The sequence below is a fragment of the Urocitellus parryii genome, chromosome 2 (genome assembly GCF_045843805.1).
Source record: "Urocitellus parryii isolate mUroPar1 chromosome 2, mUroPar1.hap1, whole genome shotgun sequence".
In the NCBI taxonomy this organism is placed as follows: Eukaryota; Metazoa; Chordata; class Mammalia; order Rodentia; family Sciuridae; genus Urocitellus; species Urocitellus parryii.
In genome coordinates this window covers 52,635,655-52,661,274 of record NC_135532.1, presented here as the reverse complement: position 1 = coordinate 52,661,274, position 25,620 = coordinate 52,635,655, and positions in this window count along the sequence as shown.

The following is a 25,620-nucleotide window of genomic DNA, read 5'->3' as shown; positions in this document are numbered from 1 at the left end:
TGTGCTGGGGGAGGCTAGTGCTGGTGGATTTCTGTGATGAGTCATCAGGGAATGTATTTAAATTCAGTTTTATGAAGTATGTGGGTTCCAAGGAGATAGAAATAGAAATAACTGCTATTGATTGTGTACATTTATTGTAAGGTAATAATTGTGCTATAGCCTGAATGTTTATGTGTTCCACTCTCCAGATCCACATTTTGAAAACCTAGTTCCCAACAGAATGGCATCTGGTATCTGAGAGGTAATTGTTCCTAAGGACAGATACCACGTGATGAGATTGCTGCTCTTTAAAAAGAGAGCTGAGAGAGCTTGATTCTGCTCTCTCCACAGGCTGCCATGTGAGAGTACAATGGGAGGATGCCATCTGCAACTCAGAGTGGAACCTTGCCAGCATTGGATCTCCTTGGCACCTTGATCTTGGACTTCCCAGCCTCCAAACTATGAGAAATAAAGTTTTGTCATTGAATCCACCCAGTGTGTGGTATTTTTGTGGTAGTAGCTTGGACTGAGACAAGTTATTTTCCTTAGGATAGCTATAAAATAAGGATGAATGTAAAGTTTGGCCAGCAGTGTGGGTTAAGGCACATTTATACAAAAATAAACACATTGCTACCTTTGGTTACCACCCCCAGATGATTCATCAAGAGAAGCACATTTTTCAAATTGAAGTATGAATACACTATTTATTTCAGTGATATATATGCATAGTAAACATATTTTGTTTCATGGAAAAAAATTGAGAATTTAAAAATAACTTGTAATGTGTCATATATAAAGCTCAGAATATATGCCACTGATGGATTTAAATAGGCAGAACTTCTCCCCACCCTGTTCATTAGATTTTCGTTTTTTTCAACCAACTCAGGTAACATCAACTTTCTTTTGATTACATCTCTCATTTCGCACTCAGTATTCTTGTAGATTCCTGACATCCAAGTAGCTTAACATTGAGTAAGAAATCAACCTAAGTTAAAGGCATAAATCCTCAAGAAAGAGGAAACGTGAAAAAAATTGTAACACACCATATCCTAATCACGAAACAGCTAAAATAGAGTAAACGACAAGCATGTGACTTAGAAATAACATTGAAAGGAAGTGAATGACAGTAAATATATTTAAAAATCATGACAGACACATCAAAAATAAGGGTAATTTAGTACTAAGTCATCTTATAAGAAAAAACTGCAAACATAATATTTAGCATCAAAGCAAAATTATAATTAGCCTAGTAAATTTTCAGTGGGAACATTAAACACGAGTAAACATGGTTTATACACCATGCCAACTTTCTTTCTGATTTAGGCTGATTCATAAGGTATGTCAATGACCCATGTATTGTTAAGCATCTAGGAGCCTGATACCATGTAGACCCAAAATACAAACTCTTGCTTGTGTTTACTGTTTTCTAGTAGGCTATTTAGGATCAAATTAAAAATAGTCTGAACCATCTCTTCAAATTCTGTAACTCAGACACAGGTAATTCTCCCTGTAGGCAACAGGTAATAAAACCAGAAGAGCAACCCTATAATTGACTCAGGGTTATAGCGGTTTAATTATGGAAAATAATCATTTATTGAAAGGTGGCTACTTATTTGATAAGCATTTTTAAAGAAGTCCTTCTGGAGAAGAAAGATTATCTAGTTGATATTTGTGGCTGTCAAATGGTGATAAAATTTGGCTGATGAAAATGCTCCCGGAGACAGGAAAGACACAATTCTTTTAATACAGGTAAAGAATGAAATTCACTGTACATAAATAGCCCCCCTATTGTAGAACTCCAGCAGCCCTCAGGGTCAAGAACCATTTCCTGGCCCTCAAGTCTCCCCGAGGATGCTGGCATCCCCAGCAGCAGGCACCTGGGGTGAGAAGCCCTTCCAGTCACTTCTAAAAAGTTCACTTTATTTCTGAAAGGTTTGCCTTTGGCTTTTGCAAGTTGTATTGTGACTCTGACTTCTTGTCTTTTTCTTTAGTGTACCACATTTTTGCATGTTTGTGTGCGAAACAGGCTGAATCATAGGCCAGCTTCCCAGGCATCCCATCCCCCCTAGTATGTCTATTCCTATAGGCTATTATTAGTTTCTTCTTTAAAAAAAATGGCTTGGAAGTATTTATTTGAGTTTGATGCTAAAACCACAGCTGCTAAATGGAAATGTCAGTCTAAGACGGTAAAATAGAGTTAAGTAGGCTGAAAGCCTTCTGACAATATCCAGGTGTAACTCAAGAGTATGAACTTAATTTCTTAATCAGATAGGCAATAGGGAGTCATTGAACATTTTTAAGGAAGAAACTACTGAGATGAAAAATGATATTTGAGAAAAATACTGATGAATCCTCCCCCTACTCTCTGTGGGCTGGCAACTGAACCCAGGGCCTCTGGTTGGCTAGACCAATGTTCTATCAGTGAGCCCCATGGCCAGCCCCTAATGAACTCTTTAGGGCAGCCGGGTAATGGCAGAAATAGAAGAGAGGCAGAATGAGTGATAGGGGTGTGATAAAGGTCAACCCTTTTCTACCTTCCATGGTTTTGACAATTGCCTACATTAGTAGCTGGAGTCAAGAGCCTTTTATAACTGATTTTTCGGAGAGAGAAAACATGAAGGCAAGTAGTTGGCAGAAGCCAGGCACAATAAATATGTCTTTTTTTAAAGAGGCCAGCAGACATGAATGGAGAAGATCAGATGTGGTGACAATAGTTTCCTTGACAGAGAGCTGGGGCTAGCCTGAACAATCACAGCTATCAAAGTTACTTGAGAAATGCCTACATCTGATGGGGTGTAGAACTGACTAAGTTTAGACAGAAGATTATCTCAGTGGGGATTCTGGAATAGAGTCTAAAGGGAACCTTAAGAAGGATGTACAACTCTTCTGTACCAGTCAGATGCTAAAGTACTTATCTATTAATAGATAGAATTTAAAACAAAGAAATATTAACTCAGAATTAAACAAATGAAAAAGCAAAGAGGGAACACTAAATGCAATCCCAGGACTGTAGGAAGAGGAAGGAAGTTGGAATCATGAACAATTTGTGGTTTGGAGGAGAGGCTCTATGGAGCTGGTGAACATGAGAGGTGATATGGCGTTGATCTTCAAATACTGGAAAAGTTGATCTTCAAATACTGGAAAAGTTGGAAACTGGAATCCACTACCATAGTGGAACAACCAGCTGCTTCCAGGGTAAAGAAGGGCTACCAAAATGGCACAAAATGGGGAATTAAAGCAGAAACAGAAAACTCAACAGGAATGAGATGCAAAAAGGAAAGAGTGTGTTTTCCTCTCCCTTTACCTCTGACATCACCTAGTGACGAGCTTATCAAGCAGCTACTGGCAAAAGAGAATTTTCAGAGTCTCAGTCCTCATATTATCAAAGGGAATAAAGAAAGATGGGTTTGATGCTGAGAGATAAAAATTTAGTAACTAGGGACAAATGCACAGTCAGTAGTTGGTGGATGGAGGTCTTGAATAGAGTAAAGAGACCAGAAGATACTCAGTCATGGACATTTTTAGCAGAACATGATTGAGACAAGCAATGAGTTCAGGATCTCTTCCAGAAGGAAAATCTGCATTTTGAGATAATATGGAGGTTAGAAGTAAATAATAATTTTAACACTAGCAATAGCACCATTTAATGAGTACTTTTTATGTTCCTGGCAACGTGATGGCTCATTTAATCTCCACAACAATACTATAAGGGTAGATAACATTTTTATCCATTTTACAGAAGAGAAGACAGGAAACAGGGTTAAGAATGTTCAAGTATGATTTATAGGTCATGATTCAAATCTATCTGATTCTAAAACCTTGGTACTGAACCAGAATTTGATTCATGATTTTCAAATCTATCAAATTGCTTAAAAATAACATAAGGGATTGTTTCAGTAAATTTCAACTAACAACATTGGAGAGTGGGTTCAGAAGAACATAGTGAAAATTAAAATTTTTGTTGGGAATAGAAGTGCCCATTCAAAACACATTTTCTATGGCATGTAGTGACTGTGTGGCAATCCTACACATCCCACAGACATTATATGGCAAATTAACTGGTGATCTTTTTGCCTATTTATGTGTTTCCTCAGTATCATTTTGTCCTTTGTTTGTTTTGGAATCTTGAAAGTCATGCTCAAGAATTTGATGATCTTTGGCTGATCATTTATTCTTCAGTATGAGGCACTAAGAAGTTCATACAACCTGTAGTTGTTGGTTGGCATCTTCTGGGATGAACTGCCCCTTTGGGGAGAGGCAATCCCTACATATTAGTATCTGTAAGTCTTGTTTTTAGAAATACACACACTTTAAACTTTCACATTTGAAAATATTCAAATTTACAGAATTATTTTTTAAAACCACACACATGTAACTATGTTTTCTGAAAGTGGCCGACTTGATACTTCTATATTTCCTATATAAGAGGACTTCCCCCTATACAACCCAATTGTATCCTTCAAAATCAGTGAATTCACATTGATATCTGGTTTTTTCCATCTAATCTTCAGAACTCATTTAAGTTTCCCCAAAACCTTCAATATCTCTTTGGCTTATTAGTAAAAAAGATTCAAAATTGAATATATAACATGAATCAAGTTTTACAAAATATTTTTGTGTTTGTATTTATTTGTTATATAGAGAATAGACCCGGAAATAAATTTATATTTGAGCTTTAAAAAAAAAAAAAAAGGAAGCATCCAAGATAGAATCATGTGCTGCATTTGCCATTATGTTTCTTTTTCTCTTTCAGTCTAGAAAACTTCCTCAGTTCTTCCTTTACTTTTATGACATTAGGATTTTGAAGGTCAGTTATTTTGTGGAATGTCTCTCAATTTTGTGTTTTATCCATGATTCTTCATGACTATTTTCAGCTTATGCATCCTTTGTAACAATGCTATAATAATAAAACTTTTCTTTTCAGGAGATGGTGCAAACTTTTGATTTGTTCCAATATGAGTGGCATTAATTTGATCACTTGAAAAGGGTGGTGCCTTTCAGGCTTCTTCCCAATAAAGTTATTGTATTTTATGAAGGACGTATGTTATAATTTTTAAATATCTTATTTTTCATCAAATCAGTTGAAATTATTAATATCAGCAGGAACAACTATTTTAATTTTATTCAATGGTTATCATTTGTTTCTATTGTTATTTATGTTGATGTTTCAATTGTCCTAGATTTGAAAAGCAGAAACCGCTTCAAGATAACTTTTGAGACCTCCCATCATTATTTGAGCACATTTTTCCTGGTACAAGATACTCCAGGCTCATGAAGTTTTCCAGTCCCAACATGGGAATCAACCCTGGTTTTTTTTTAGTGACAAATGGTACTTAAAGACTATAATATGTAAACTAGGTACACTTTACTCAGATCCCCAGAAGCCATCTAGGTATACCATCCCACCCCAGTTTGCCTAAGATCCTCTTTCCTTCTCCCTGAAAATATCCCTATCTGGATGAACCCTAGCTGGATTTTTTTTTTTAATTATTTTTTAGTTGTAGTTGGACACAATACCTTTATTTTATTTATTTTTATGTACTACTGAGGATTGAACCCAGGGCCTTGCATATGCTAGGCCAGTGCTTTACTTCTGAGCCACAACCTTAGCCCCCTAGCTGGCTTTTGAAGTGAATTGTCAATCAGAAAAGCAGAGAGGAAGATCTAATTCTTATATAATTAGAGGAATGGAGAAACTTTTGGAAATTAAAATGTGAAGGAAGAACCAAGAAGATGACTCCCATCATGATTTCGACCATAGGAGATATATGTACATACTTACATATACATACATCTTGTACGTCCCCTAAGCCAAGTCAATTACTGAACTTTATAGGTCTTCAGCCAAAGAGGAATAATTAGTTTTTACACTCAGTGAATGTAAACATGGCCATATAGACTAACTGAGAGGTGGTATCTTGGTTTGGATTCCCCAGAATCTGGCTCTGAGGCAAGTATTAAGTGTAAGTCATGTATTTGGGAGGACATCTCAGGAACCATTGGGGAAATGGAGAAGTGATTCAGGAAAGTGAAGGAAGACAATGAAAGTGTATTCTGAGAGAGTTACCTCTGGAACACATGAGCACATTCCCTCTAGAGAAAGTTTAGAAAACAGCTCATCATCCCAACTGATGGCCAAGAAAGGGGTGACATTTGGTTGTACCTTATCCTAGCATGCATGACATCCGTGCCAGCTCCTTTTTTGTCATTGGTTGAGGTTTCTGAGAGGAACTAACTCTCCAGGCTTCCCACTACCTTCCACCCTGGGCTAATGTTGCTCAAGCAGCTAGGTGAGAAGCCCTGGGGCAAGTGTTGCCAAGTGTTTGTACACATAAGGGGCCTAAGGTGCACAGAAAGGATGTCCCCAGGGAACTGACCATGTTTGCCACACATACTCCGGCTTTGCAAACCTATGTAGTGGATTTTCAAGCCAGATTACACTATAATCTTTTGTGTTAAAACCAGATGAAACTTCAATAAATCAGAAAAAGCCTAATTATACTCATGCACACACATAATTATTGTATGAAGATATTTGTACTGTCTAATAACAAAGTCTTATAATATCTCATATTTTGACTGCATACTAACTATACTGTTGTAATATTTTACACATATTCACTTAATCCTCAGGAGTATCTCTGTCAGGCTATTATTAAAAGTATTTGCATTTAATATATAAGGAAACTGAGGCTTCCAGAGGGTCAGTGACTTGTTTAAGGTGAGTGGTGCTGTTGAGTTATAAATTGAAGCTGGGGGACTCTGGAGCCCTGTGCCCATAGCCATTTGCTCTGTTTGCAAAAGCAAAGCCATCAGAGCTTCTCCAAAAGCCACAGAAAGAAGAGCACAAAGGAAGACCCACTGAAATGCTCCCACAATCAATCATCTAGTGAAGTAGCATTGATCCAGTGACAGGGAAGTTAGGACTCAGACAGGAGGTCTATAAATGCAAGTAATCATTCTCAGGTTCTAATTGGAACCCTGGTGCAAAGTTTTACTCAAAAAAACCTATTGAGTTCTAAGCACCAGTCCCTTCCCTGCACCTTGCTCCAGCCATGGGAGCTGTGCTGAGAGGATCCCCTGTGAATGCAACCAGGAATCAGAGCCTGGGAAACAGGCTGGTCCAGGACTCTGAACTTAAACTTCACATGCATCACTCACATTCTTGAGATTTCTCACTCAGTTTTCAATCTCCCCCCTAATTTGCCTATTTTGATCTTGATTCTGGCAGGATAGAAATCCTTAATGTAACCGATATTTCTCTTCAAAAATTCAGGAAAAAAAAAAGATGAGTTGTTAATTATAAAGTCAATTGAAGTTTAATTCTCAATGAAAGTAATTGAAATTCATGTTTAGAAGCTATACAATAACTTATATTAAATGTCTTTAAGAAATTTATATTAAACTGCCTTTGGAACATAGGTGCCGTACAGTGAGGATGTGTTTTTCGTTGAAAGTAGGCCACTTGCTATTCTCACTAGGAAACTTTTGTTTCAGCTTTAGTGTATTTTTAAGTACTATATTGAAAAAGTACAGCCATTCAGAGATGTTATTTATATCCAAGTTGATGACCCCTTCACGATTGTGCCTAGTAAAACTGGTAGAGCCATGAATCCAATTAATGTGAATCTGAATGGAAGAAGTTTAAGTTTACTAATTGAAATCTAGAGTGATCATTCCACAGCAATTACCAGGGAATGGTGAAGAAAAAGGAAACCAGAGGAGCCAGGTTGGGTGGCTCAGGAGACTGAGGCAGGAGGATTACGAGTTCAAAGCCAGCCTAAGCAACTTAGTGAGACCCTGTCTCAAAATAAAAAAAAAATAAGAAAGGGCTGATGATGTGGCTCAGTGGTTAAGTGACCTTGGGTTCAATCCCTGGTACAAAACAACAAATAATATTTTTTTCTGGCTATAAAGATACCAAGATATAATTGAATTTTTCAAGCTTCAAAGGGTCTGGGCTGGAGCAATAATGAGGTCATTTAGTTTTGGTCACAGCCAGACCTAAATGGATTAGAAAGACATATTTTTGGTTGTACCTTATCCTAGCATGCATTTTATAAGAAAAGAAAATCAAACTTATCTACTTTCTTTTTCCCCATCTGAGAAATAGATACATTTTGAAAGAGCAGATCTTGGCTTTCCTACAAAATATACTCCAGTCGTCTAAATGATTAAGTACTAAAACTTTCCCACTTTGCTCCATAGATTTTTAGCAATTGTCTTAGCCTGGTACAAGGAAATTTCAAATAGTAACCACTCAAATCCAAATAAAGAAAAAAGATAATAGTAACAAAAAAAATGTTTCCATCTGGAATCTCTTTATACTTTAGTGTGAATAAATTGGCAGATACCTGGTGGAGCCCTGGGGCCAAAAACTGAGCTTATTTTGTTTCTGTTTTCATTTCCCCTCTTTCTTCCTTGTCAGTTGAATAACATCTCTGCTGATTTTTTTGGAGACTCCAGCTTTGCTGATGGCCATTTGTCACTCCCTCAGCTTCTATGGCTGCTGGCGATGGGTACTGAGAAAGCAGAAAGGTGAAGAAGAACAATCAGGAAATAATATTTACTTGAACACTTCCAGAATTTCAATTCAATTTGGGAACCTCAGCCAAGTAACAAAGTAAAGAGTCTCTTTCCATGGATCTTCTAATTGCCCCCCAAAAGGCAGCCCCTGGGAACACAGTGGATTTTAAGCATTCAAGGTGTGTGATGGTGGGCTGGTAGTCATCAAGCAGATGGCAGGGAATCCGCTGGAAGGCTGAATTTCCACTGGCACCAAATAGGGCTGAGTGCACAGTAGTTAAGTGGGGTAGCTGTCAAGGAAAGAGCTGCTTTCCCTCCCCTACAGGGACAGTTGAACCACACACTTCCCTCCTCCTCTGGTTCCCAGTTGCCCTGGGCATTTTTCTCTGTTACAGCATTTCACTCTTGAAATGAATGGCACTTAGCAGGGAAGGTGTCTTTGGTAAGTATTTTACAACAGTGCAGGAGTTAACGGTTTCTTTTTTTCATTAAAAGTGAGTTTTTGGTGGCTTTGTGACTGGCAGCCTGGAAACTTCTTACTTCCCTTTGATCCAGTGATCTCATAAAGAGTCTCCTTTTCCCAGACATCTGCCAAAGGGAAGGTTATGCTCCTTTCCTCCCTTCCTTCCGCCTTTGTTCGCTGCTTCCCTTCCCCACCAAGACCCAAAAGAGAGATTTGTGTGTGTGTGTGCAAGATCCCTGTGAATATACACAATGTTGAATGCCAGATAACACTACAAACAACAACAAATGATTTATTAACTAAGGGGTATGTGTGTGTGTGTGTGTGTGTGTGTGTGTGTGTGTGTGTGTGTTTGCACATGCGCATGCCCGGCCAAAGGACAGTTTAAAAAGTAAAGCTTGGGTGACACGGAAGGTAGTGAAGTCTCATTTAAAAAGACAGCATAAAGGAGTGGAGTAGACAAAAACAGTCTTTAGTCACTTTACAACATCAGTGGACATACCAATTGTAATTTTTTTAAATGTAGATCCGCTGCCGTTAATATTCCACTTACAGCCAATTAAATATTGACAAGGTAATTCTATTGCAAGGGGGATAATGTAGTGTTCCAAAGTCAAAATGTGTCCTCCTTAAGGACAGGCATTATATCACACCAGAGCTCACCACGGGTTGGCACAAAGAAGGCACAAGATAAAGATTTGTTAACTCGAACTGAAAAAAAAAAAAAAAGTGAGGGGATCACTACATCATGGACTCCGCACAAGTATTTATGAGAATTAGGATAGTGATTATATGTAAGTGGAAGCTGATTTATCTGTTATTCTTCTGACCTGTACTTCATTAGCACTATCACTCTTCTACAGGATGATGCACCTGAGACATTCCAAGGGCTGAAAGAATCATTTGAATCATCCAAGAAAAATTTGATTACATTCTGTAGGATTTTAGTACTTTCAGCCTTAAGGGTACTTTACTGTACTTTAATTCTTTGAAAATTAGCAATTTGTTAATGATATATAGGAGAAATTACTATAATCAGAGTCTATAATTAACCAGAACTTCTAATGTGTAGCCATAAAAAATGTTTTCAGATGGACAGAGCTGGGTCGGAATGCTGATTTGTCTCTTGCTCAATTCATGATTTTGAGCAGGCTCTTAAATTCCTCTAAACTTCGGATTGCACATCTCTGTAAAATGGGGATGGTAATACCTTCTCCCTCCAGGATTGTTTTTTTTTTTTTTTTTTTTTGAGAGAAAGAGATTTTATTTATTTATTTTTGAACCCAGTGCCATTTAACCATTCAGCTAAATCCCAATCCTTTTATTTATTTATTTTTTATTTTTTATTGGTCGTTCATAACATTACATAGTTCTTAATACATCATATTACACGATTGTTGAGAGGTTAAAGGGAGCAATGCTGTGGAGATCTCAGCACTGCATCAATACTTGTGGATCTTTCAGCAAGCACTAGGAATATAGTTACTTGTGTCAATACAGAGCTCCCCATTTCTTGCATCCTGAGATTATTGTATGGAAGGAAAACAGGGAAAAGGTATGTGTCCCCAGGTGGCCTGTGTTCCTGCTCTAGGGTTTCAAAACTTATAATAAGAAGGCAAGTCATGGGTGTCGGAAAAGTCTTTCCAGTGTTTGACAGCGTGTTATTAGTATCATGGGTGGAATTACTCTAGATGTATATTTTTTCAAATATATTTTGTAACTTTCTAAGGTGGATCTATATACATACCTGTGTTTTTCCTCCAGTCCCACAGGCAATTTGAGATTAGTTCACTGAAAATGCCATCTGTTCTTTGTAGTGGGAAATAAAAGGAAACTGAGTTTTCAGCATCACTATGAGATTTGCATTTGAATAATAGGTGTCATATAACATTGGTACCCATTTCTTTTAAGTGTGAAACTAAATGCTTGTGACTTCACTAAGTGTTTGGAGGCAAGATGTTAATATCATAATTATCTCTGTCCTTAATGAAATGATATTGAGAAACAGCTTTAGAAAAAATGTACTGAATAAGATGCTGACAATAAAAGAGAGATGAGCTGTCTGCTTTTCACTTCTTTCCTTGGTCAGGTCTTGGGTGGAGAGATGAGCAGGCACTCATAGCCCTTCTTACCTGGATGCTCAGCCTCTCCCTCCTGGATGCCAAAGACCACTTTCTGTGAATTAGAAAAGGACTGGAAGTCTGAGAAGACTCTATTTTTTTGTTTGTTTGTTTGTTTTTGACAACTGATTGAGGGATGGAATTCTCAGAAGGTTTGCAGAATTTCTATAGAATTTCAGATTCTCCTTATCCTGCCATATACCTCCACTTGCAATTTCAGGAGTCCCAAAGCCTGCTCTTACTTCTAAAACCAACTGCAAATTCAGACACCTCCAAGACACTTTTAAGACCTCTATTGAGAGATCCTTGTTGTTCAGTTTCAATAATTCACTAGAAGGACTTGCAGAACTCAGGAAAGCTTTTACAGTTACTGTGTATTACAGCAAAATGATGCAAATTCAAATCTGCAAAGGAAAGAAAAGTGTAGAACAAGGGTCAGGTGAAAAGGTGTGGAATTTGTAATCGTCCTCTCCAGTGGATTTGTGTAGACAACATCTATTTCTGTCAAAAATGATGTATGGGAATATCATGGAATGCTGCCAACTGTGGATGCTTATGTGATTCTTGGAGTTTAGAGTTTGATTGACCTGATCAGGTATACATGGTCGACCTCTGTACAGCTCACTTTAGTCTCTAGCTCTTTCAGAGGCTGAACGGATGTCACATGATCCAAGGGTCCCAACCATAAGTCATATCATTAGCTTCCACCATCTGGCATGGACCAAGTTCCTCAGGTAAATAGGAAACTCTTATCTTAATAGATATTCCAAAGGTTTAGAGACTATCTCCCAGAGCTGAGGGCAAAGACCAAACCTCAACCTGGGCAGCATTAGTACTTTCCTGCACACCACCCTCCCCTCCTCCAACACAGATACACAACTTAAGATTTGATATGGAATTTAAGTGAAGTAACCACACAGTATGTAGGGAAAGCACATCTAGTCTAGGTGTAATTATTCCTGGCCCCTTAATTTCCGGAAGGAGCTTGCAATTATTAATGACACTATCTATGTAGGTAGGATCCTGCCTGAGTTAAGGAAATGGACAAGTTTTTGTAATTCTACTGCCCTTTTGTACACAATCATTATCTTAACATGATAAAAGAAAGCCTGCCAGTCTATACAGTCATCCTAAAGAGATTATTTATAAGTATAATTTTCCCAAATCTTGAACCAAATTTAGCACTGGCCAAGCAACACTTTAATCATTAGAAGAAAATGCATATTCCTGTTAATATCTATTAAAGAATTCTAAGTGTAGAGGCTTCCTCAGCCCAAACACTACAAAAGGCTTTCTTGAGAATTATTAAGCAATAGAATGGCTTTTCCCACTTAGTTTATCTTATTCAACTATCTAAATAAAGACATTACAGGGGAGTGAGCCTTAACCAAAGTTAGCAATTTCTTGCTACCTTTCCAACAAACTACAATTCTTTCATAATCATCAAAAAGCTTGTATCCCTCCATGTCTTACCTCCAACTTGGGGGTGATGCCCTGAACTTAGGAGTCAGAAACTTATAGCCCATGAAATAAGGTAATATAAATACGTGACATGGAAAGAGTGAATGGCAATAAATATTACTAGAAATCGTAGCAAAATATAATTTGCCAGTCCATCTAAAAGCATTCATATTCAGATTTTTAAAAATCTTTTGCAAATATAACCTATCTTTTGTCATAGGCTGCATATACTAGTCCAAGACTCCTATACTAAAGGGATAGATAAGCAGATGACCAAACATCAGTGGGCAAAAGGATTCAGCTAATCAATTCTTGCTTGATTTGACTGTGAAGATTCAGTTTTCCAATTTCACTCCAAGAAAGGTAAAAGTAAGACAGGCATGGTGGCATGTGCCTGTAATCCCAGGATCTTGGGAGGCTGAGGCAGGAGGATTGTGAATTCAAAGCCAGCCTCAGCAACTTAGCAAGGTTCTAATCAATTCAGGAAGAGAGCCTGTCTCTAAATAAAATGCAAAAAAAAAAAAAAAAAAAAAAGGATGAGATGTGGCTCAGAGATTGAATGCCCCTCAGTTCAATCCCCAGTACCAAACAAAACAAAAAACAAAAAACAAAACAAAACAAAAACCCCCAGCTAAACAAAGAAAAAAAATATATTTTAAACAACAAGAATAACCTTTTCTCCTACTTGTCTCCATTCTTTATGGTATATACTCAAAAGGCTAGCAGTTGTAGTTGGCCTGGGAATGCAGTCACTGAAAATTTGATTTACAAGCACCTAAGCTGTTCTATGATAGGAACAATACAAATACTCATTTAAGTTTATAGGAAATAAATAGTGATATCTAGTATCTAAATTAAATTCTGTACTGTGAAACATAGAGAGTAGGGAGGCTTATGTGGTAATATTTTTTAACATTTCCTATTTAGCTTAAGGTCAAACAAAGTACATAGAGTTTATAGTTTATAAAGTATATTTATGAAAAGCACATCTATAATTATTTCACAGAGGTAGAAGGAAAGTCCAGCTTCCTGCCTTTCCGGCACTTAGTAGGCACCAATAAATCTTCACGAATGAATGAATAAATGACTTACATTCCTCCTCAGCACCCAGCACACTGGCTCTTCTCATCATGTGTGGCTCAGTCAAGTGAAAGAAGATAAACTATTCATAGTAAACAATGGCCATCTTCTTTCCACCTTACGGAAATAAGAGGCAGAAAGGCCAGCGTTTGAGGGGAAGTTATTCTCTTGATAAAACTCCAAGTACTTGAACTTTTATAAGGTCGACCTTCCCAGTGAGATTTTTAAGATCCAAAGAGTTTCAGTAAAGAATTGGTGTAAGCACTCACAAGTTTGGGTGCTTATCCAAACTGAAATTCATCTGTGAACCTTTGGAGGTTTTTCCGGACTTCTAAAGAAAGCAGAGAAAGCCAGAGAGGGCAGAAAAATCAGAGAGAAAACCCGAGGAGAGTGATCATAGGAAAAGCTACCGAGGCCACGGGGATCACAAGGGCGGGGAGAGCAGGAGAGGGCACAAGAGAGGGTTACGGAAATAGAAGAGAAGGATAACAGAGCCGCAGAGGTAGCTTGAAGAAAGCCAAGGGGCCAGAACAATCACAGGAGAGATGCGAGGGCAGGCAGAGCTCTGAGAAAGTAGAGCTGAGTGGAGAGATTAGGGAGGAGCAGAGGTGAAATTGTGGACAGAGCAATCAGCACAGAGGAGGGGGGAGAGCAAGAAAGGCTCCTCCAGAAGGGCCAGGCTCCAGGCTCCACGGCTTACCAGGAAGAACAAGTGTCACAGCTTTCACTTTGCTTGTGATACTTTGCAACCTGGAAAAGATTTTCTTCTCTTTTCCTTTCCCCTCTTTTCTGATCCCCCTCACCTCGTCTCATCTCCTCTAGTGGAAAGGGTGCAGGTAGGAGAGGAAAGCAAGAAGGCCATTTGAATTTTTCCTAGCTCTTTTGCAGTTTCATGACCAATATGTCATGCTAAATGAATGTGAGGCTTCAAAGATGAAATTGACTTGAAATTGGAGATAAGCTATCTTTTCTCCTTGTGAAAATACCCTCTTTTTTTTTTCCTTCTGAAAATGTGATGTGAGGGAAATAGTATATTTGGTGAGAAGGAAAACTTATGCTTTTAAAAAATAAACAGAATGCTAGTAATGACAGCAAAACCGGTGTTTAGTAAACACTCGTCTAGTTTGCAGGATGGAGTCGCTTTATGACATGATGAAAGAGTAGCTTGAATGAGTCACATCAAACCGCATATGCATATCCCAGTGCCTAGAACCCCTGTTTTATCTAATTTGCTTGGAATGCATACCTCTTTTCAATTCAGCTCCATCCTCTTTAATGAATAAATAGTCATCGAGGGAATTTGATCTACTATCTCCAGGCCATGCACCAAATCAATATTAGGTACTGAAATTTACCTGGACTAAACAAAAATTTGGATATGACGTGTAACTTTCTACATTTTCTCAGGTTGTGTTGAGGGTTTATCATATGTAATTGAAATTAAAACAGAAAATCAGCTATTTTAGCATGACGCCTGAAATACCCTGGTGTCCTGCTTCTGGGTTCTTTGGTGGTATGGCTTCCCAGTTCTGTTGCAACTCGTTGATAAGAACCTGGTCTCTTCTGCCCCAGATAACTCTCACATGTGTGCCCTCACCCAGTCCATCTGGATTTTGTTGTTGTTGTTGTTCTATAATATAAATGTATGGTGTTTGTTCAGGGTGAGGGTAGGACAAAGGCCAAGCAAGAAGGGAGATACATATAAACCATACCTATTACCTGTAAAAACATGCAGCCAAGGTCAAAACTGGTAGAAGCAGTTGTCATCCTATTCAAAGTACAATACAGAATTTGAATCATTATGAAACTTTCTCCCCCACCCCTTCCCTGCCTTACTACTGATCAAATAACCCAAAAGAACCTATCCCTGATGGTTCCTAACTTCCTATACTTTCTGAGTGAAAACATGCTGCTCCCAAACTCTGTAACTAATTTTCATTTCAGACCTTGGGCCTGCATTAGTACAATGGAAACTTCTATGATGACTTCTGACTTCTACAGCAGCAACTGGATTACAACAGCTCCTTAAACTTGATTATTCACACATTGAAATAAAGTCCTTTGATTCACTCTAAGAATTGCACCCAACAATTTCATTATGCTATTTATGTTTTTGGGAAGGATAATTTAAAATTTCTTTATATAGTCAGGTGCTGGTTATCTATTCCCCAGTAGGTGAAGGGACACATACACACACACACACACACAACAACAATAATAATAATAATAATAATAATAACTTTTTTCCCAAGTATTTTCCTGGGAGATAAGATAGGTCTATATGAAATCTTGTTCATAATACTATTGACTTAGGTGCATCTGTCTATTCTTAAAATTTAAACTCTTTAAGTTTAGAGAGTTTGGCTTCTCCTTCTTATCTAAGTGTTCACAGCCATGCAATGGTGTTCATAACCCAATTATTGATTTCTTGCTAACAGACCTGTTCTCAGCTTCCCTAGGGTCCTGAGCAGTACTTGTGACCTGTTTATGAGATGGGATGGGTAAACCAGTTTGACTCTTTTTGGTTGTTGTTTCCTTATTTGCCTTCTTCCACCTGTATTTTTCAGAGGTGGTTCTATGGACTTTTGTCTTTGATATTACCATGCTTTTTTTTTGTTGTTGTTGTTGTTGTTGTTCTACTACTCTGAGGAAATGACATCTACATGACTTAATGGATTTGCTGTGAGAACCAAATGAAATGCTGCACATTTGGAGAGTAGGTATGGATTGTTTTACAAATAGATGTGATTTTTGCAGAGCTGATGATTTAGTGTGAGTGTAGAGAATAGAGGCAATTGACTTGTGAAACAGGATATAAATATGTTATTCACAAATTTTATATGTAGAAATGTTAGTAATCATATAATATTTAGTAACAATTAGAAAAAAATTCACTATACCAGCTGTCACTAGTGGTATCATCAACCCTCTCTGTAACTGTAGGTTCTGCATTAAAGGAGTTACCCAATTATGGATGGAAAATACTCAGGAAATAAATGAATCTCTACTGAATATGTATAGACTTTTTAAAAAAAATTGCTCTTATTTCCTAAACCATATAGGATGACAAGTACTTACACAGTATTTATATCATATTGGGTATGGTGAGTAATCTAGAGATGACTGAACGTGTACAGGAGCATTGTGTGTAGGTGATATGCAAATACTTTACCAATTTGTATAAGGGATATGAGCAGCTTTAGATTTCTGTATCCTCATGTGTCATAGAACCAATGAATACTATAAGGATCCTAAGGGGTGATATAATTATGAAAAACAGGTAACAGAAAAACAATTTTGTTTCATTGTTCAGTGGACCAGAGATGTATAATTAGATGCAAGCACTTAGATTGCACAATGCACAGTCATACACCCACTCTGTTATCCTCATAGGCTCCGTAAATATTGTCAGGCAGGAGTGTGGACTCTGGAACGAGATTGCCTACCTCTCATCTGGCTCTTGTACTTAGTAACTGCTGTGATTTGGATGTGAAGTGTCCCCCAAAAGCTTGTGTGTGAGACAATGCAAGAAGGGATAGAGGAGAAATTATTGGGTTATGAAAGCCTTAACCCAATTAGTGGATTAACCAAGTGATGGGATTAATTGAAGGGTAATTGAAGGCAGGTGGGTGTGGCTGGAGGATGTGGGGCATTGCAAGTGTGGCTTTGGGGTATATATTTGTATTTGGCAAATGGAGATCTCTCTCTCTTTCTCTCTGCTTACTGATCATCGTGTGAGCTGCTTCCCTCTGCCACACTCTTCTGCCATTGTGTTCTGCCTCACCCAGAGCCCTGAGGAATGATGGAGCTGGCTGTCTATGGACCGAGACCTCTGACACTGTAAGCCTCTAAATAAACTCTTCCTCCTCTACAATTGTTCTGGTCAGATCTTTTGTCATTAGCAGTGAAAAAGCTGATTAAAACAAAAACTAAGGGAACCCTTTCCCCTCTTTTTCCCTATCTGTAAAATGGTGATGATGGACATAAAAGTACCTAACTTTTTGGGTTGTTGTGACAATTAGATGAATTACTACCTTTAAAGTGTTTAGAAAAGAGCCTGCATGCAGGAAACAATTTGTAGTGGTTTGCTAGAATTATTTGATTACAACAGACATCTGGATTAAAGATGAGGAACATCACCGAGCAAACTGGTTTTTTGTTCTCCAAGATATTTAACATATGACTGTTTTTGAATTTACGGTTGTTAAGTGTTGTCTCTTGCATACAACCTTAACTGAGATTTTCTGGTGAAGTTCTTAGATGCAGCTGAATGAGGAAGGAGAGAAACAATAAGAGACTGATTTAATAAGTTAATGTTGGATGAGGTGAAAGAAACCAAGATAACCTACCATAGCTAAATGCTCAATGGCACAGGTAATGGACAGCCCTGCTCCCTATCTAAGTTCAGTCCTTGGCTTGCTGTATGTACTACACCTCCTAATCTGGGAGTCTGTATTTTATGGCTACGATGTGAGATCATGCATGGCAGTTGGACACACACAGGGTAGATGTTGGTTTCTGTTCAGTTTGGCCAACTACACGTGGTTCTGTTTGATCTCAGCTATCTGACTGTGCTTTAATGACTTGGAAGAACCAGCAGATTTCCATTTTTATTTTTTGCAGATATTTTAGCACTTAAACATTGTCATTCACACAGTTGTTACATCGATAACAAAGCAAGCCCAAACCCTGCTTGAGCAAGGTCTGTTCCGGGGGAAATAGCCTGTCTGTTTCCACTCTGCCTCATCTGCCATATTTGAGTTGTTAATTGGAGATGGAAATGTTTCCAAATTTTCTTTCTCCCTTGGTATTGATCTTTTGGGCAAACATAAACTCTCAACCTCGTGAATATTATCACTATGCTTTTCTACCATGTATTATCAGTATTTAGGTCTTGATTTTTTTCCTACTTCTTTCTCCTTTAAAGCATTCTGTCTAGTGAAAACCTCTTGTTAGAAGAGATTATATGATTGCTTTTTGCTTTTATAATCTGTTTGAAGAAGAAGAGGCTGCACACTTGAGATTTAAAATAATGTCTCAACAGGACACGGCTTCTCTGTTGAAAATCTGATTTCTCACCGAGCTGCTTTTTCTTTCTTTCATAATTTTTTTTTCAGATTTGATCACATGGCTTCCAGGACATTTGTTTTATTTAAATGCAACAACACAAACATCACTAATCTGGTTTCCCCAAATTCATTTGTGTGCTCCCTGTCAACAATGGTTTTATCAGCCATCAAAATCTAATTGAAGTGGCAGTGCAGCATGTAGTCATCCAATAATTATAAAATAAACAGACTGAAAATTCAGATGCATTTGAACAAAAGCCATCAAAATAACATAAACAGGAGAAAAGGTAATTAAAGAGCTTTCTGTCTTCAGCTTTTAACATTACCGTTTTATTTAAATGCAGCGCTAGCAGGAGACCAGAGGTAGATGCATTGGCCAAATTTGTTGGCTCACACTGTTCCAAAATGTGTGCCTTTAAAAATGTGGTAAAAAAAAATTTAAAGAGCACCGTAATCATGGTACCTCAAAAGCATGCTTTATTTTCTCCCCTGAGGGCTTCTGTGGTAATGTGCACCAGTGACAATTAATAATAGATGACAAAAAGCACTGCCCTTTATCATCTAACCATCAGATCTTTATAGAGAATTGGGTAAATAGAACGGTCTGGTTCCTGACTATAAAATCGTGATGTCATGAGGTTGGTGAGCATGCCCTGCAAACCTCCACTTGGGTTTTTCACCTGCTGGAGGAAAGGGCTGCTTGACTATCAGAGGCGCTGATGCATGAATGTAAGCAGTTTAGCAGTAAGAGACTCAAACTTTTGAAAGAGAGGTAACAAAGCCCTAAGAATAAGCCCTGGTCATGAATGTATATATAGTCCCGGGGCCGGTTGGCATAGCAACTATTCCTGAGAACCCTGGTGCTGCTTAAGTAAACAGCTGAAGCACTGAGCGTGCCTCAGCTAAGCTGGGTCCATCTGTGGCACCAGCGTGTGCGGATCACAACGGGAACATTTTCTCCAGCAGCAGATCAATGGTATTTTGGTATCTCCTCCTAATAACTATTGTTCTTGGTGCTTGAAGGCAAAGCTTTTGGTTTTCTCTGTTTGGCTGTTTTATTGATCAATCCCAAGATAGGTAAATCTAACTAAGTTACCTTTGAAATAAACAAAAAGCTCAATATCTTTTGTCTGGTGTTTGCCAAGAACTTCTAAGGAAAAATGAATGGTTGATTCAATAGTGACTCACTATGATGACTCAATAGAAACAAGAGCAGCTGAAGTTTTTGCTTCAAATTTCAAACCAGGCAATTGCAAAAGTTTTGGTATTAGACAAACTTAGCCCTGATGTCTGGCCTCACTGTAAAAAATGGTATAACATTGGGCATATTACTGATCCTTTCTGCAACTATTTTCTCATATGAGGATAATAAGAAATAACTCATGAATATCAAGGACTGAAAAACATAAAGTATTTAGAATGTACTCAAGTACATTTGAACAGTACCCAAGAAAAGGCAGTGACAGCAAACCTTGTTAGGTTCCTACTCAATGGCTATTTTAGAACCAGATGTGTGCCGTGTCCATCCTTCCCCATATGATTTGACAATAAATCCTAACTTTCTAAGCCAAGTGTGATTCCCCTCACCAGCAGTTTATCCATGGTGGACATGTGACCTGATTCCAGCCACTGACATCCAAGGGGAGGTCCCACTAGGCAAGTAAATTGTAGAGACCAGACACACATACAGTAGGGTAGCAAGAAGAATTTCAGGGTAACAGAGTGTGCAAGAAAATAGAATATGAGTTTTTATGGACTTGTAAATGGATACCCTAAGTATCTGGGAGTTGTGAGTAATGATCAGAAATTTCTCTTTGGGCTGGGCTTCTTTTCCTGTGGTACTTTTCTAGAACTAGAGTTGGCAGCCTGATGCATTTAGAAGGCATTCAGAATTTTAAAAGTACATTCTATAAAGCTTTGAAAAAATACAAACCTGAATAATTCACTTGTGTCTTGTTTCTGTGGAGAAAGGATACAAGAGAAGAGCTCTTTTTTTTTTTCCCTCTCTCTCTTTCTTTTTTTTTTTTTTTTGAAACTTTTTTGAGTTCTTTTTGGAAAGCTCTTTTCAGACTCGAGCAAGGAGAACCTAAATAAGGGCTGTAAGTGGTAGGTCCTGTCTTTCCTTGGGGAGTCTGCTCCAGACCACCCATTTCTGACAAGGAAAGAAGCTTTAATAAGAATCAGTGCTGAGGCCAATTTGAGTCTCTTTTATTCACATCAAAAGAACTGTGCTTCCTGAGAAACATGAACTGAGAATCGAGAACTTCTGAACGTCTGGGAAAGAATTCTGAATGTTTTATATTCAGACTCCCGTGCCTTGATCCCCCTTATAAATCTTTGCCCAACAAGGAGTCCTTCCAAGTCCAGAATGATTTATTTTTATCTTGCTTTTACTCCTGATAATTTAAAAGTTTTGTGTTTCCAAGAATTTGGAGTGTTTCCATGAATCATATCTTTTTCTGATTATTGTAAGTTCAGGTTTTTCTTCCTGTGTAAAATTCAAGACTTTACAAAGAAGGATGAGATAACAAAGGATGAAACCCAGCATCTGCCTGTGAGCATGAGTTCATCTCCTTGGGAGTTACACTGCATAATCTGCCACTAATATGATGCATGATATTGTCTTGGCAGTTTATTATTTTGAGGCAATAGAACCTAACACTTTGGAAGGAGCTATCTTGATCTATTATATCAAGAGTCCACAATTTATAGCTCTGTCTATTTGGTAGTAAAAGACACTCCCTGAGAGAGAGAAGGCATGTTTGTATCTATAGTGATAAGAATATGGTCCTTTAAAAACACCTTGATATCATTTCATTGGAATGGTGTCTGTGATTCAGGTGAAAATTCTTTTGTTTACAACTTCATATTTTATACAAACATATGAAATCGATGTCTGTTTGATGTGCATCATTATAGTTAATCTCCACAATGATCTGTGAGGTGAGTTATGTTAATTTGTGGTTCACAAACGAAAGGCCTGAGGTACACAGGAAGTTCAACAACTTGCCTGTCATTGCAGAGCACCTGAGTGGCAGAGGAACCCAGCCTTAGGTTCTCAGGTCTTTCAATTACCTGAATTGACTTGTTTGTTTGGTATTTTAACAGCTGTATCTGTGGATGGGCATAAGTCAAACACTATCTATTCATATTATACTTTGGGGGGATGTGCCAAAGTGGTGACGCACACCTGTAATCCCAGCAACTTGAGAGGCTGAAGCAGGAGGATCACGAGTTCAAAGCCAGACTCAGCAAAAGTGAGGAGCTAAGCAGCCCAATGAGATCCTGTCTCTAAATAAAATACAAAATAGGGCTGGGGATGTGGCTCAGTGGTTGAGTGCCCCTGGGTTCAATCCCCAATACTCCCCCACCCCAAATAATAATAATTTTGGGGGGGATGCTTCTATATCCTATTGAGTTCCTACAATAGGGCTAATGGCTGGTTAGTTCTCCATCTCGAGCCAGGTTAAGTTCCCTTCCTTTATGGAGATCCCGCATTCCAGGTCTGCTATTCACCCATCCACATCACTCCAAGGGTGGGATACCACATACCTGGGGTAACACTTCTGCCCTCAAGCCTTAGCACAGCCCTGGAAATTATTCAAATTAGCCAATCCACAGGCTGCCTACAAATGGAGCTAACCCCACCTCAACTGCCATTCTACGGCACTCCCTACATCTCCAGTTTTTGCTGTTCCCTTCCTTGGTTCAACCCCCTGTGTGGCCCTGCCAGGCAGCCTTTTCTCTCTGGAGCTGTAAGTAATAAAGAGTTTGCCTTTCATCTATCTGAGTTTCATTGTGTTGTGCCTCGCCTTCAAAAGAATCTTTAAATCTTATACAACACCACTTTGGAGTTTAAATTTGTCCCTAACCTTTTTAGTTGAACTATGATATAACTGGAAAAGCTCTAGATAGGGAGACAGGAGATTGGCCTTCTGCAATAGGCTTCGTATGCCTTTAAGCAGGTTTATTTAACCTCTAAGAACCTCAACTTCCTCACCTATAAAATGAGCAATAACCCTTAAAGCAACAGTTCCCGTTCTGGGTTGGAATTTGATCATTTTATGGTATAAACTGTTGGTGCCCAAGAACAAGAACACTTGAGGAAGAACTGAAAGAAGACTTTTCACCTAGAAACCAATGCTGATATTCTATAAATGCAAATATTTAATATGGTCTATTCCCATGTAAATCATAATAACATGACAAAAGATAACATGAAGAAATATTTTTGTAAAGATGATTTTATTTAAAAGCATACAGACTGTGACTTTTGCTAATAAAACAATAAAGACTGGTAGCTAGCTAGGCTGCTTGGTAGCCCATCACAGTAGCCATCAAAACCTTGCTTGTTTACAGGGTTCTGAATGTGTCCTTTCCAGATTGTTGTACCCTATGAATTGAGTTTCATAGTCCTCTCTCTCTGTCTCTGTCTCTCTCTGTCTCTCTGTCTCTGTGTGTGTGTGTGTGTGTGTGTGTGTGTGTGTGTGTGTGTGTGTGTGTTTTCCTTCTCTCTCCCTCTTTGGTCAGAAACTTCAGCAGCTGCTGAAGCTGCAGATTTTGGTGTCATTGACCTGTCTTCCTCTTTGGCGGTTGATGAATCTTTGGGGAGAGGTGTCTGCAATCCTGATGGAGAGTCAGAAAACAGAGCTCCTGTGAATGGCAGACCCTGGATGCCTGATTTTTTTTTCCCTGAAAGATAGGCGCTTGATCAGGCAAGCAAGAGCTTAATGATTTATGCCTTTATGCCCAGCACAAGATAAAGTTAGACTACATCCTAATGTGTGAATAGAAGGAAAAGCTATTGCTGCACATTGCTTGTCAGTGATAAATTCTACCAAAAAAAAAAAAAAAAGAAAGAAAGAAAGAAAAGAGACATATGTTATTAAGTAGCTTGTATTTGAAATGGTTTCCAAGTTTTAGCAACCCAGGGATAATGATAATAATGGAAGAGGGAGTCTTAAAATACTTGGGTGGGCCTCATCCTCTTCCCGCCAGGCTTTGTCTTTATTCAAGATTGAGGTCAGGGTTTTCGGAAGTATTTGAATTTCAGAACTGGAATGGATGAAAAATAGCATTGCTAAACTTTGGGAGAAGCATGAGGTTCTTTGTAACCTTTCATCATGCCTTTCCTAAAGACAAATGATTGTGCTTTAATAACCAAATAAGAGATGGGTTCAAGATTTCTTGTTGGAATTAAAAATAGAACTGAGAGTTTAGATAATAATATCCAGTCACCCTGGAGTTTCTGAGAGGTTCTGCTGGTTTTGTAATTGGGTAGTCTTTTCACTGAGACTTTTATGCAATACTTTCTCTTCCATTTTGACACCAATTCTACCAATTGTTTAAGGCTCAGGACAGGCGAAAGACATTGAATCAGTGGAACTTTCTATAATAGAGCAGACCTTGGTACTCTACCAAGACACCCTCAGTCCTTTTACCATTTCTGTGTGCTCTTTCAAGGACTTCCTCAGGCTACTCCAGGCACTTGGCCTACTGGGATGCTATGGGCAGAGAGCTCTTGTGCCTGGGAGCTACCTCCCTCTGAGATGCCCTTGGCCAATGGCTGACTGGTGAAGAATCCCTGAAGCTCATTTCTCCTGCTCAGGATGATCTCCACGGCACTAACTAACTTTCCAGATCTCCCATGGAGGATCAGGCTGTAGTAATCTTCTTTGAGACTTTGAAATGTTACCTGGCCCTGGCTTCTTCCCCTTTCCTGTCTTACCTTCTCTAATCCCATAATTAATTTTAAGAGCACTTGAATAATGCAAATCTTATCTCAAGGTCGGCTTCTGGGGAACTTGATCAAAAAATGCAGCCTTTTCTGTGCCTCGTCATAGTGATTGCCTGGTGGTTGAACACTAGTGCTAAGCTTCGTCCTATAACTTTCTCTCTTTTTACTCCAATGCGATTGTGACCTTTCTGATGGTTGTTGGAATCTTCCTTGATGCTTACCATTTTTATACTGTTACCTGATTCCTCATCTATTTCCAAAAACATTCTTTAGGGGCTTTACAATAAATGAGTTGGGATAGAATAAAACCAAAATCTGTAGAAAAACCCAACGATTCCACACCGAGAAAAGCCACCCAAATTGACAATAACACTTAGTTTGTATATCCTAGCAGCAAGGACAAAGATGAAAACATGATTACCTAGCAAATTTTCAACCTTTAGTGGTATGAAGTTGTCTTAGTTTTCTTTTGCCTTGTAACTCGTGACTCCCAAATCTAAAAGCTTGAAATCACGAACATACGTCATCTCACATTGTTTCTAAGGGGCAGAAAATGGAGAGCAGCCTAGTTGGGTGGCTCCGGCTCTCATGAGGTTGTCTCAAGCTGCTGGCAACAGCTGCTGTCATGTCAGGCTCGACTGGGCTGGAGAATCCATTTCCAAGTTCACTCATGAGGCTGTTGGCAGCTGCAGCTCCTCCTGGCTCCTGTCCAGAGGCTATCCCTTTTACACCCATGCACCTCTCTGTAGTCTGCCTGGGTGTCCTTATGACACAGAGGTTGGCTGACCCAAAGTAAGGGATCTGAGAAAGACAGAAAGCCAGGACGGAAGCTGTGCTCTTTGTAACCTATTCTGAGTCGTGTCAGGCCCTCACTTTTGCTGTGTGTTGCAGGTCTGCAGGGCCAACCAGGGAACAATGAGGGAGGGGGCTGTACACTGCAAGAAGCCAGGAAGCAATCACTGGGGGCCACCTCGGATGATGGTGACCACAGAAGTATACTTCTGTACACAAAGGAGGGCCATGTGTACATTTTTGGTATGCTCCATGTCCTCATCATAAAGGATCCTCAGAAAATATTCAAAATCCACCAGTCCTCCATAATGTTTTTTCCATAAAGAGGAATCGGCCAATTAAAAGTGTTGAGGACAAAGTACCCTGTCCTGAATACTGCAGTGGATGCAGATT